Source organism: Sinohyriopsis cumingii, chromosome 15 (assembly GCF_028554795.1).
Source record: "Sinohyriopsis cumingii isolate HCF-2022 chromosome 15, ASM2855479v2, whole genome shotgun sequence".
NCBI lineage: Eukaryota > Metazoa > Mollusca > Bivalvia > Unionida > Unionidae > Sinohyriopsis > Sinohyriopsis cumingii.
In genome coordinates, this window is record NC_142975.1 from 134,741,128 (window position 1) to 134,753,498 (window position 12,371).

The 12,371-nt window shown below is 35.2% G+C and overlaps 1 long non-coding RNA gene across 1 annotated transcript in view; it reads right to left on the reverse strand.

Moving 5' to 3' along the window:
• Nucleotides 1-12,371, reverse strand: part of LOC149782819 (uncharacterized) — a 281,237-nt gene that overhangs the window by 257,918 nt on the left and 10,948 nt on the right. The gene's annotated exons all lie outside the window — the stretch shown is intronic.

The window sequence follows — 12,371 nt, forward strand, 5'->3', positions numbered from 1 at the left end:
TTCTGCAAGATCAGCACATTTGCCCTCTATAGGAATCTGTGGAATCTGTCTAGTTCACTATTTACGTAACCTAATGAATGTACTCTTTTTGTGCTGAGTCTGAGATACAAGTAATGTTTTGTTTAAGACGGTTCTTACTTGATCATAATAGCGTAATCATCGTTGAATAGTAGTATATAATTGTAACACGAATAAATGGATTCAATCTCAATATTGTTTAGTAGAAAATTGCTTCCAATATGATTTATCAATTTACTTCTAATACAGTTTAATCAAAACTTACTCTTAATACAATTTAGAGGAATTTTCAATCTTTATACTTGTACTAAAAAAATTTGCCCTAATAATTCTATCAAGATGTCATTTTTGGCGTCCTTCAACACTTGCAGAATCCAAGGTGCGTCACTTTAAGATTGCACTAATATAATGTATTGTACGCTTCTATTATGATTTTCTTTATATTCTTGTAAGAGGAGAGTTAACACATGTAGGATCTAATCACTTGAAATGGTCAGTATATTCTGTACGCTAAAGTTGTACAGGTTGCAGCATATATTCAGGTGATATTAGGACTTTCATGAAGGGTCTGGATGACGTCCCAGTACTGCCAATGTACACTGCAAAAGGTATGGGAACTGTACAAAGTAGTAACGAATCAACATAATGCCTAAAATTAGCAACATGTTTTGGTTTGCTTTTTCGGTCCATAAACACTCACGCCGTCACTTAAGGTTTCTCTTCAAATAATGTCCGTTTTGCTTCTATGTGACAAAGATTATCATAGCAGTCATTACGGGCCAGTTGACTTGAATAACTTATTCGTGGCCGACAAGTTCCAAAGTTCCTATTTCAATCTGTAAATAACTTCTTTCCACTGACCGAGTGCTAATAATTCCATTTACGTATCATACTACTTTTTACATTGTTATATGTTGCCAGCGTAATACGTAACTACATTATCTACAAAATTTTCGGGTGTTTTCTTCTTTTTATGCTGCATGTCTCCATAAAAGTATATAGAGATCTAATTTTTGGAATTTTGTAAAACATTAAAAATGTATCCCGACTAGCTAACAGGGTTGGATGAGGATGACGAACCACGTGACTATAGTTTAATACAAAGTTTATTTGCAGGGGTTTATCTTTCTAAACGTTTGCCGCAATATTCGGTTCGTAATCAAAGGGTAGCAGGTTTGATAACCGCCCAGGCCAGTCCAAGTAGACCACCTTGGTGTCTTATTGAAAGGAACTTAGTTCCCATTTCCTTTTGAAATATGTATCCACGATTGTATCCAAATTGATGTTAAAGCAGCAAAAAATATTTATATATTTATTATTTTCATGCACCGTCATATGTCATGAAAAGACCTATTTTGTGCGTTCAGTGTGTTCTTCAGACTGAATTGTTTGGGTATCTGACAAACCAATATCAAAATAAACCCATTTTGTCCTACTTTGCTCGTGCACAGTTTTCTGAGCAACAATGTATTTACCAGAGCCAAGTAACTATATTATAGAATGACGATGATCATAGTCTTAGGATAGTAATGTTACCATGGTGATGAGTACTATATGTCTGTTGAGTTATGTCAATGTTCCAGTAACTATTGGATTACTTTTTTAAAATATTACGATTAAACTGCGTTGCACGTGACTGGAAGTAACAATCTAGATTATTTTATACCTCAGTATACTTAAGTGTTGAAGTGAAAATCATATGGATTAAAATTTATGTACAAAGTTCCCAGAAATTCTTGAAATTGTACCTATATTTAATTAGTAATTAGAATGAATGGAATAAACTGTTTGAAATTAGCTGAATGACTGATTGATAAATTAGATCTGATTTATACCAGTGACTTATGTTTAAAATCAGTTGCACTATCAGAAAGAAGCGAAATTATAAATTACACGGCAACACAATTTACCACAATCTAAGACAATCCAGCACAATACATTACAATCTACCCCACTCAACCACAACAGACTGCAATCTATCACAATCCACTATAATCTACAACAATTTACTTATAGAATATATCAATCGACAACAGTCTTCTACGATTAAGCGTAAAATTACCACAATCGACCAGTATATAAAACACAATCTGTTACAATCCACTAAAATCAACCAGAATATACCACGATCCTCAATAATCAACCACAGTCTACCACAATCCACTACAGTCAAGCTCAGTCTACCACAATCCACTACAGTCAACCACAATCTACCACGATCCACTACAATTAATATATAGTTGCGTTGCACGCACCTAGATGGTTTTTAAAGCATATTGGCTATCGCGTGCAAGATAGTTGCTGTAACCAGCTACTAAATTGCTATATAAAAATCTTACAAACATGTTTGTGTATGCTAAAATTCTAGATATATACAGACTATGTGCTATCTATATATGTGTGTGTGTGTGTGTGTGTGTGTGTACATATTTATTGAATTATTAAGGTAATATTATTTCAAAGAATAAAAATTGTTTCTACATTGGTAATGATAATGATTCTGCTTAATAACATACAGTCATGACACCACGCACCTGGGTCCCAGTAAAACTGCTTTGCTCAGTCAACTGATATTTGTAACAGATTATGTAACAAGTTGTTATAAAATCAAATTACATTTCCGAGACACGAGGTCAAATTTGTAGTGTCGAAAGATTCCTCAAGATAAAATACACCATGATATAAGTAAACTACTGTGACCTTGATAGCAGTTTTACTCCACCTGTTTACTCTTATCACAGTCACTGAGTTCAAACATAAATGCCATGCACAGGTATTTTAATGGTAATTTGACTATAGTACACTCACGGAACAGTTATAAGCACAAGACCGTTCACTATTGTCGGATTGAAATGAGAGCATGCTATAGAATGGGCTGTTTACTTCAGAGACGGGAAGACTGAAGACTAATAATTGTGTCACTTTCTCAAAACAAATTGCAATAGACAAATATTTTCTTAGAAAAGGCGGTACATGGATGTTTGATATATGTAAGTAGTCATTTTCAGACTTTCTAGCAGCGATGATAATATAAGTATCTGGTAAATAGTATTTTCAAATAGAAGATAGTGTCGATATAATATGCAAAGAATGAACACATACACACACACACTCACACGCACACTGTCTATCTGTCTCTCTATATATATGTGAAAGATTATATTATATATTTTGATGAGCCTATTTTACCATGCAGATTTCTTAAATTTATTCTGCTATACAAGAGACAACGGAACGCAGTTTGAGTGGAGTAGGCATTTAAATAAGCTCTGTTTTGAATAAAAATGTGACTGGCATATCAGAGCGGTGGGTGGGAAGAAACAATTAGGCAAGCATGTGGGGTGGGTGCCCACGGAGCCTTTGCATTCTGATCGTTACCAAGGCATACTTTATACCATCATACAAGCCACAGCCCACCCACCCCGATAAAAAATGCAATGATCGGTCTCTTTCCGTGATGTTTATCAAATTGAAGAAATGACAGAAATATTTTAAAGATGAATTTGTGCCAGCGATAAATATGTTCTTGTCGTAGTAAGTGACCATGAAACCTCCACCTTTGCAATGAGTATGCCATCGATTGCAGGATGTTGCTTCGCACGTACGCTTCTCTTGACTGCTCAAACTTCATAGAAGCATCACCTGTCAATCTAGCATGCCAATTGCCTGGTGTAACATTGGAGATCCCTGTAATTGCAAGGCCGGTGTCATTATCTCCAGAACTTGTTGTGAACAATCGAACATGTCTCGAAATAAACACAGATTGTGCCAGTTACATGTACGATTGTATTTCATAGTTATTTGATAATGTTGTCTTTAAGCTACCTGCCTAACAATGCAAATAATCATTTTCATAATCGGTGTGTTTCCTTTCGCAATCCGATTAACGATTAATAAAATGTAAACTTGTTAGTCAATCTCGCGTCTAGTTCTCTAGCATTCGTAGAATACATAAACCACTCAGACTAGAAGAAGCAATGATTTCACAGAATAGGACATTTCATGAACTACGACATGGTATGAAAATAATGACATAATTTGATTATAAACTATTGGTTTTTAACGGCACTTTTAACACATTTTTGGATATAATATCCCGGGGAAATGGGAATAAGAGCCTTTTCCATGGAAACGCTGAGGTAGCCGACCAAAGCTGTCCATGGGCTGGTATCCAGCACGCAACCCTTGGATTACGAGCCTAAATAGGTAGGTAGGTAGGTAGGTAAGTATAGGGTTTAATGTCTCGGCAACGCCATCCTAGATATTTAGTGCCGATTGAAAGCTTATTGCGAAAAAGGAAAGGAGAAATTTCGAACATTTTCAAACAATAAACCCTTCCAAATAAACGTAACATTAAGACAGACTGACTTGTGTTATACAAACTTTTAATTTTATATTTAGAAACGGATTGTTTAAAAGATTTTTAAAAAATATTTACTATAGGGTTTATCATGATCTTCTATTGATCAAACACAGGATATATCACCAGCAGTGGGGCGAGGTTTCAAGGCGCCCGTGGAAAAAATTCGTTATTGGCGAAATACTTTGCAACAGAGAACAGTTTTTATGTCAGCGCCCCCGCCCCTTTCCCCGGCCTCCAAGTTTCGTAAAGAATTGCCCCCATTACATTAAGGTGAAAGTGTTTATACTATGAAAATTTCAGCTGTGTATAAGCTCCCGACTACGTTCCCCTTTACGTGGCGCACAGGGGCTACTGCCCTCCCTGCCCCACTCGGGTCACCAATTACCTAATCCGTTGTTTTCAGGTGACGTCAAAAAACGTGTGTACGTCCATATCCGCCATTTTGCGTCCCTATACCCACAGACGGGCACCTAATAACAGTGCTCTTCCCGTATAATTACAAAGGCGCGTCTCATTTTGTGCGCAAGAGTATAATAATACATCACATTATGTTGTGCCTGTCAACCGCACGAGACAGAATGCATGATTTTTATATTTGTTTTTCTTTAAGTAAAACATAATTTTCAACCATCTTTGTTATTCTTTCATAAACAAATAGATCGATCAATAAACAAACTAATACACAAATCGATACACAAACAAGTAGAAACATGTAACGATTTTCGACTTTCGTGGGCTCAAATCAATCATTTGGTTATCGTTCAAGTTAAAAAGCTAATTGTTAATATATAATTTCATATTTCTAAAAGCATTTCATGAAAAATCCATTTTTGACATTCGACACAAAGTCATGTTCCCTTAGGCACGCACCGCTCCGGTGGCCTAGTGGTTAGAGCGTCCGCCTCAAATGCGGGAGGTCGTGGGTTCGATCCCCGGCCGAGTCATACCAAAGACTTACAAAAATTGTACAAACAGCTGCCTCGTTTGGCGCTCAGCATTAAGAGGTTAGTGTTAGGACTGGTCGGCCTGGTGTCAGGATAATGTGACTGGGTGGGACATCATGCTACATGTCTGCGGCATGATGCCCCAGTGCTAGACATCACTATAAACTACCACACTGCAGACATCGTAGCGATATGACTGAAAAATTGTTAAAGCTACGTTAAAAATCAAAATCACACCTCACATCCGTTAGGCACGTGTTTTGTTTGAACACACAAGATGAAACTACTTTGAATGTTATCGCTTTCATTCAGTATCATCCTACATCCATCATCTCCACCACAAATACAATATCTGACCATACTAATTAAATTGGTTTATCAATTGTGTCTGGCACAAACACCTGCTGACTTTAAAAGTATTTGTGCATAAACGTTCTGGCATAAAACACATACTATGAAATCATTGTCCGGAAATACTCTTTTAAGATGACAAGCTTAGGGATATGATACGAAACACTTAAAAAATGTCAATATTATCTGTTTGTAAACAAAAATAACTGCATTTCTATTTCATAGCAATATGCACGATCTCGGTTCAATTGCACTATTCTGTCTTTCGATATAAGCAAGGGAACTTCCAGCTTTTTTTTTTTTTTCGTGCTATAAGGCACTTAACTTCAGGTATAATCTATGTATCGCTTCGATGAAGTAAATGTCCTTATCGACAGTTAAATCAGATTATTATCTTGAATATACATAATGACTACTGTTGATAAAAGTTTGTTAGGGACTCAAGATGGTGGCGCAAGGTGAGCGCGCGTTGCATTGTGGGTATTTGCGTACTCAATTGTGACGTCTGTGAAAACAACCCTACCGTTGTTTTCACGTGGCGTCACAAAACGTGTGTCCTTACATATCAGCCATTTTGAGTCCCTAGCCCCACAAACCGGCACCTAATAACATTGTTCTTCCTGCGTAATTACGAAGGCAAATCTCATCTTGTGCGTAAGAATATAATAATACATCTCATTATGTTGTGCCTGTCAATCGCACGAGACCGAATGCTGACTTTTCTACTTGTTTTCTTCAAGTAAAACATTTAAATTTCAACCATCTTTGTTATTCTTTCATAAACAAATACATCGATCAATAAACAAACGCATACACAAATGGATACACAAACAAGTAGAAACATGTAATGATTTTCAATTTTCGTGGGCTGAAATCAATCATTTGGTTATCGTTCAAGTTAAAAAGCTAATTGTTAATATATAATTTAATATTTCTAAAAGCATTTCAGGAATACTTCGTTTTGACATTCGATACAAAGTCATGTTCCGTTAGGCATGCATTTCGTTTGAACACACTGAAGATGAAACTTCTTTGAATGGTTATCGCTTTAATTCATTATCATCCTACATTCATCATCTCCACCACAAATACAATATCTGACCATACTAATTAAATTGGTTTGTCAACTGTCTTTGGCACAAACACCTGTTGACACGAAAAGTATTCGTACATAAAAGTTCTGGCATAAAACACATGCTTTGAAATTTTAATTCGCAACTGATATTGTATCCCGAAAATCATTATCCGGAAATACTCTTTCAAGATGACAAGCTTAGGTATATACGAAACACTTTATAAATGTCAATATTGTCTGTTTGAAAAGAAAAAAAAAATAACTGCATTTCTATTTCATAGCAATAGATCATTTTCAGTTACTATTTTTAGCTGGCCGAACCTATCTCATAGCCGCAACCGGTACGATCATGCGCATTTGACGCAGGGTAACTCGAGTGACCTACACGTCTGACATGAATATAAATTTCATCCGAGAAGATGACGAATGCCTCGAATAGTACTTATAGGTTACTGCATTTGTATGGGTAAATATGAACGAGTTTTCGGAATGAATACTGCACGAACTTGTGAGTGCAGCATATCCTTCCGACAAAACGAGTTCATATTTTCCCATACAAATGCAGTAACCTTTTTATTATATGCTCATTTTTTTTATTCTACCTAACGTTTAATTATATAAACACAATACACTACAAGAAACAACGCAAATGAATGAAAGCCGTATTCCAAACTAAATACACAAGCGCAGATTTGACATTACAAAATGACATCATTATTAATGCGCACATAGCTCCGCCCAGATAAATTTGAACTTAGTCGCGCGGTCGACATAACTTTCGAAAGAAAATTGCGTGTCTGGTTAAATTGAAATTTGCAGTCATATTGTGAATGAATGCGCATTGCAACGACTTTCCATTTGATCTGGAGTGAATATATATTTTGGTATTTTGTTTCGATTGGACGAAATTTTGTGATTTTGGACTGGATTCATCTGTGCAAATTATACATGAAATACATTGGATTGAAGTGGTGCGGGAGAAGCGTATTTACGTCTGCAAATGTGTTTCTGTTTCTGTCATTGAATGTTTGAAATCATAACGTGGGAAAATATGAAGTCTTTCAATTGCAATTTTCAAAAAGACGCTATGGAATTTAATGTGTATTTAATTTTGAGTGCAGTAAGGAGGATGCAATTGCACTTATCATAGAAATTACTGCACACTTTCGAAATGTGTAATCCAGATTGAAAACCTATGACATGGCTCATGTAATTCGGATTTGCAGAATTAAGAAAAAACATTTTGAGGAAATTCAGGTTGTAAAACTGTAAGTATATTTTATTTTGCCATTCATATCACCAGATAAAGAAAACAGTATATTCCTTGTCAATTTTAAGTTATTTGTAAGGACATGATCGTCCGTCTGTTATATAATGTAGCTACCTTAAATCCGTAACATTGTATCAACGTGGAATGTGCCAAAACATTTTTTTTTTTGCAGTCTAAGAAGCATGTTTTAGTTCATTCAGAAACAAAATTAAATAACCACAACGTAAAGAGCCTCTTACGCGAGTGTATATGATTTGTTTACAAATCAAAAGTGCTGGTGTCTGCGTCATTGCTTGTTTACAATAGAAAGTAGTTCCTTTATTCACGTGAATGCTATATGTGTATTGTCGCGCGCGTTCAGTATCGGAGAATACTGAACGATTCCGACAATGTAAAGTTTAACGGGGAGAAAGAATGAGCATATAATAACATCAAATATTCAATTAATATATATGATTAAAGATACTATAATTGAAAAATGAAGAAAAGAAGATAACAAAAATAAAAATTACATTTTATATATATATATATATGTACAGAAGATGGTAAAACATAAAATAAATAAAAAGAATACAGCACAACATAACTACAAGTAGGGCAGAAGGGCCTCCTCCAATGGTCTGTTGTTTTTGGTTTTCTTCTGTTTTAATTATTGTATCTTTAATTATATATATATATATATATATATATATATATATATATATATATATATATATATATATATATATATATATATATATTAATTGAATATTTGATGGTACTATTCGAGGCATTCCCCAAAAATAAGTGTACAAGTAACGGTGTAATAACGGTGGACATCATTATTTCTGTGAAGTACCAGTTTAGGTTGTCTGCTTTTTGTAAATCATCTGGCATATACATTCAGAAAATTATACAATTCACAGAAAACAAAACCTAGTTATTATGTTATATAAGATTTAAATTTAAAATGCAATCATTTAGATCAGAAACGTATGGGACAATGAAGTCCAACATGTAAGACCTCGACGCTGATATTTATGCTTTGGGTGCCAGGGTCTTACAAACTCGACTATCATCGTAACGAAAGTCAAATTTTCAGAAATATCTCATACAATAGGCAACTAAACTAACGACGCTTTTCTACAAAGTAAAGTCATAACGTTTTAGTCAGACTTTACTTACTCTGATGTATTTTCTCTAATAAATTCAAATTCTCGCAAAAGAAAAGAACCCGTGTTCAAGTTTCTTTCGCCTACATTTTAGTTGGCTGGAAAGTGATGAGAGCCGAGAGTGCCGAAATCGGGTTAATTGAAATATTATTCTTTAACGAAACGAATAAAAATATAGTATGCTTATTGGAAACACGTTCCTCATATGAACCAACTTGAACACTCTTCGGCATACCTCAAATGTATGTCAACGGAACATGAAAAGGCGTCCATTTGGTAGTGTCAGATTTTGATTCCACCAGGATAGAAACAGCACAGTAAGTATATTAATTACATATTAATTTGTGCAAGAGTATTGATATGGGCTGCCAAGTGTGTGAGACATTCCTGATAATCTGACTACTCTTTCGATGTCAACCGACATCGGAACACGCAAGACATGCCCGTTATTTTGGGTAGTAAGACAGCACTAAAACAAAAATAACATGTGATATATCTTACATTGTAGGACTATGGACAATGCTATCTTGTGGAATTCGCGAGAAACGTTGTAAATGTAAGGTCAAAGTTGTTTTCTGACCTGACTCGTATTCGTGAAAATACGGGGGGAAAAATTCCGAAGAAGAATATTTAATCAATCCTAAATTTGCAATGCTATAATGAACTGTTGTAATGAAGCTATATAAAGTGATTGATTACATTACGAAAACACCTACTTCTAAAAATAGATGCACTCAAGTCTGTTGATTCGGATGGAAATAAAGGTTTAGTTCGTATACCGACTATACATGAGCAAAATCTGTAATTTGATGCATTTTAGTGTGTTATGTATGAAAAGTTACGGTGATGTGATGTGATTTTTATTTTTAACATAGCTTTAACAATTTTTCAGTCATATCGCTACGATGTCTGCAGTGTGGCAGTTTATAGTGATGTCTAGCACTGGGGCATCATGCCGCAGACATGTAGCATGATGTCCCACCCAGTCACATTATCCTGACACCAGGTCGACCAGTCCTAACACTAACCTCTTAATGCTGAACGCCAAGCGAGGCAGCTGTTAGTACCATTTTTAAGTCTCTGGTATGACTCGGCCGGGGATCAAACCCATGATCTCACGCATCCGAGGCGGACGCTCTAACCACTGGGCCACCGGGGCGGTGAATAGTTACGGTAATGTTTTATCCGTAACAAGGAAATGAGGACGAACAGTGTTATCTGAAGACACGTGTGCATTGGCCCTCATGTACATGGTACAGGGGTTGTTTCAAACGCGTTTAGAAATCTTTGAAAGTGCCATTATTGTGAACTTTTAGAAAGTATATAAAAATATATCAAAACATTTATTGAAGGTATTTGATTAAGCACTTTTAGTAACTTGCAATTACAATAATGTAATCTGGTTACTCAGTTAAAATTTGTTATAATGTTGTGTCTGTTATTCTCTTTTAGAGTCATATGGCCGAACTAACTCAAGAAAATTTTCTACTTGAAAATAAAGTATTGTTAAATGCAATGTTAAATACAAATTATGAATACTGGGAATTAGAAGGCATAATTCAAATAAGAGAACATATACATACACACACACACACACACACACACACATGTATATATATATATATATATATATATATATATATATATATATATATATATATATATATATATATATATATATATGTGTGTGTGTGTGTGTGTGTGTGTGTGTGTGTTTATATATATATATATATATATATATATATATATATATATATATATATATATATATATATATATGTGTGTGTGTGTGTGTGTGTGTGTGTGTGTGTGTGTGTGTTTCTTGCTTCGCGTCCACTTCTCCCTGTTGAGCTCTCACTTCTCCCTGTTCTGTCCAAAAGGAGAAGTCACTTCCCCCTAAAATTCAAGTCTGGCTTAATCCCTGAGTATGCATTTTCTAAGTTGTGCAAAACAACTGACTTGCAGATATCAGAGTCTTTGCAAAGTATCAAACATTTTTCATTATGTATAGATACTTGTCTTGCAAGATATAAATAAACAATTACCCTGATTCTTGTCAGCCTTGTTTGAACTATGTGTAGAGCTTGGTCAGCTTTGTTTTTAGGCTACACAACATGTCTTCCTCCTCTTTCGCCCTCTGGTTCTTGCTCCATGACCTCTCCCTCTTAAAAGTCGCTCTGTACTTGACCTTGAAAGTGAGCTGATTTCAGTCTGGGTAATAACAAAGTTTCTACGTTTGAGGTTATCATTCGTCGTGTATCTTCTCTATTACACATTGTAATTGCTACTTTGATCCAGTTGTCTCTCTAATGAATTTTAATAAGTAAAAGTATTTCATAATTTCACAACAAATGCATTCATGATTACTTATCAAGCTGATAGAAACACAGTGTTAATTGATAATCTGAAATCAATACATGCAAGGTTTTGATTTGATGGAAGTTTTCTGGGCTGGATCAGTTCAAGTGTTGGGTATGAGGTGGGGTCCAAAATTCGAAAAGGGCCCCTACTTTCCTTGAATGGGCACCAATGCAAAGTCTAAGTGTCTATTTACTCAGTCAGCATACTACCCAACACGTATGCGCAATAATAAAACGCTGGTCAAACTTCAAGTGACTGTACGTTTGTGTGTGTGTGTGTGTGTGTACTTTTTATGATCTGGACCAGAGTTTTGGACCTGGATTCCATCCTCCAGTCGCAGATTTTAATAACATTTATTTAAAACCCTGTGTATTTAAAGTAATAACTTGAAAGTTGGAGAAACAGAACAAGAATTCTTTTCCGCTTTGTTTGAAGCGCCAGGAAAGATGAGTGTTAGGGGTCCACTGGTGACAACCTGGGTAGAATTTATAAATTGACTAATGAAATTTTGAGCATCTTTAAATATCCTAGATACTTTTCTTTTATAAAATTGAGTGGTGGGAACGTGAGGGAGTGTGAATACTATGTAAAATTTTTAGTACCTGTGGGTTTTTGCAATGTTCTACAAAGCATGTCGATTTGAATCATTCTCGTTCCACAAAACCTATTTAAATATAACAATAAAAGTAGTAATACACACACTTCAATGTTTCATCTCAAAATTAAAATTAGAAAAGAAAAGAATAAGGAGAAAATAACGAGATCAGAAGAAGGTTTTACCGTTGTTGACATTTTGCGCGATTCGTTACTCTACGTACGAAGATTTCAGAGAGCTCGT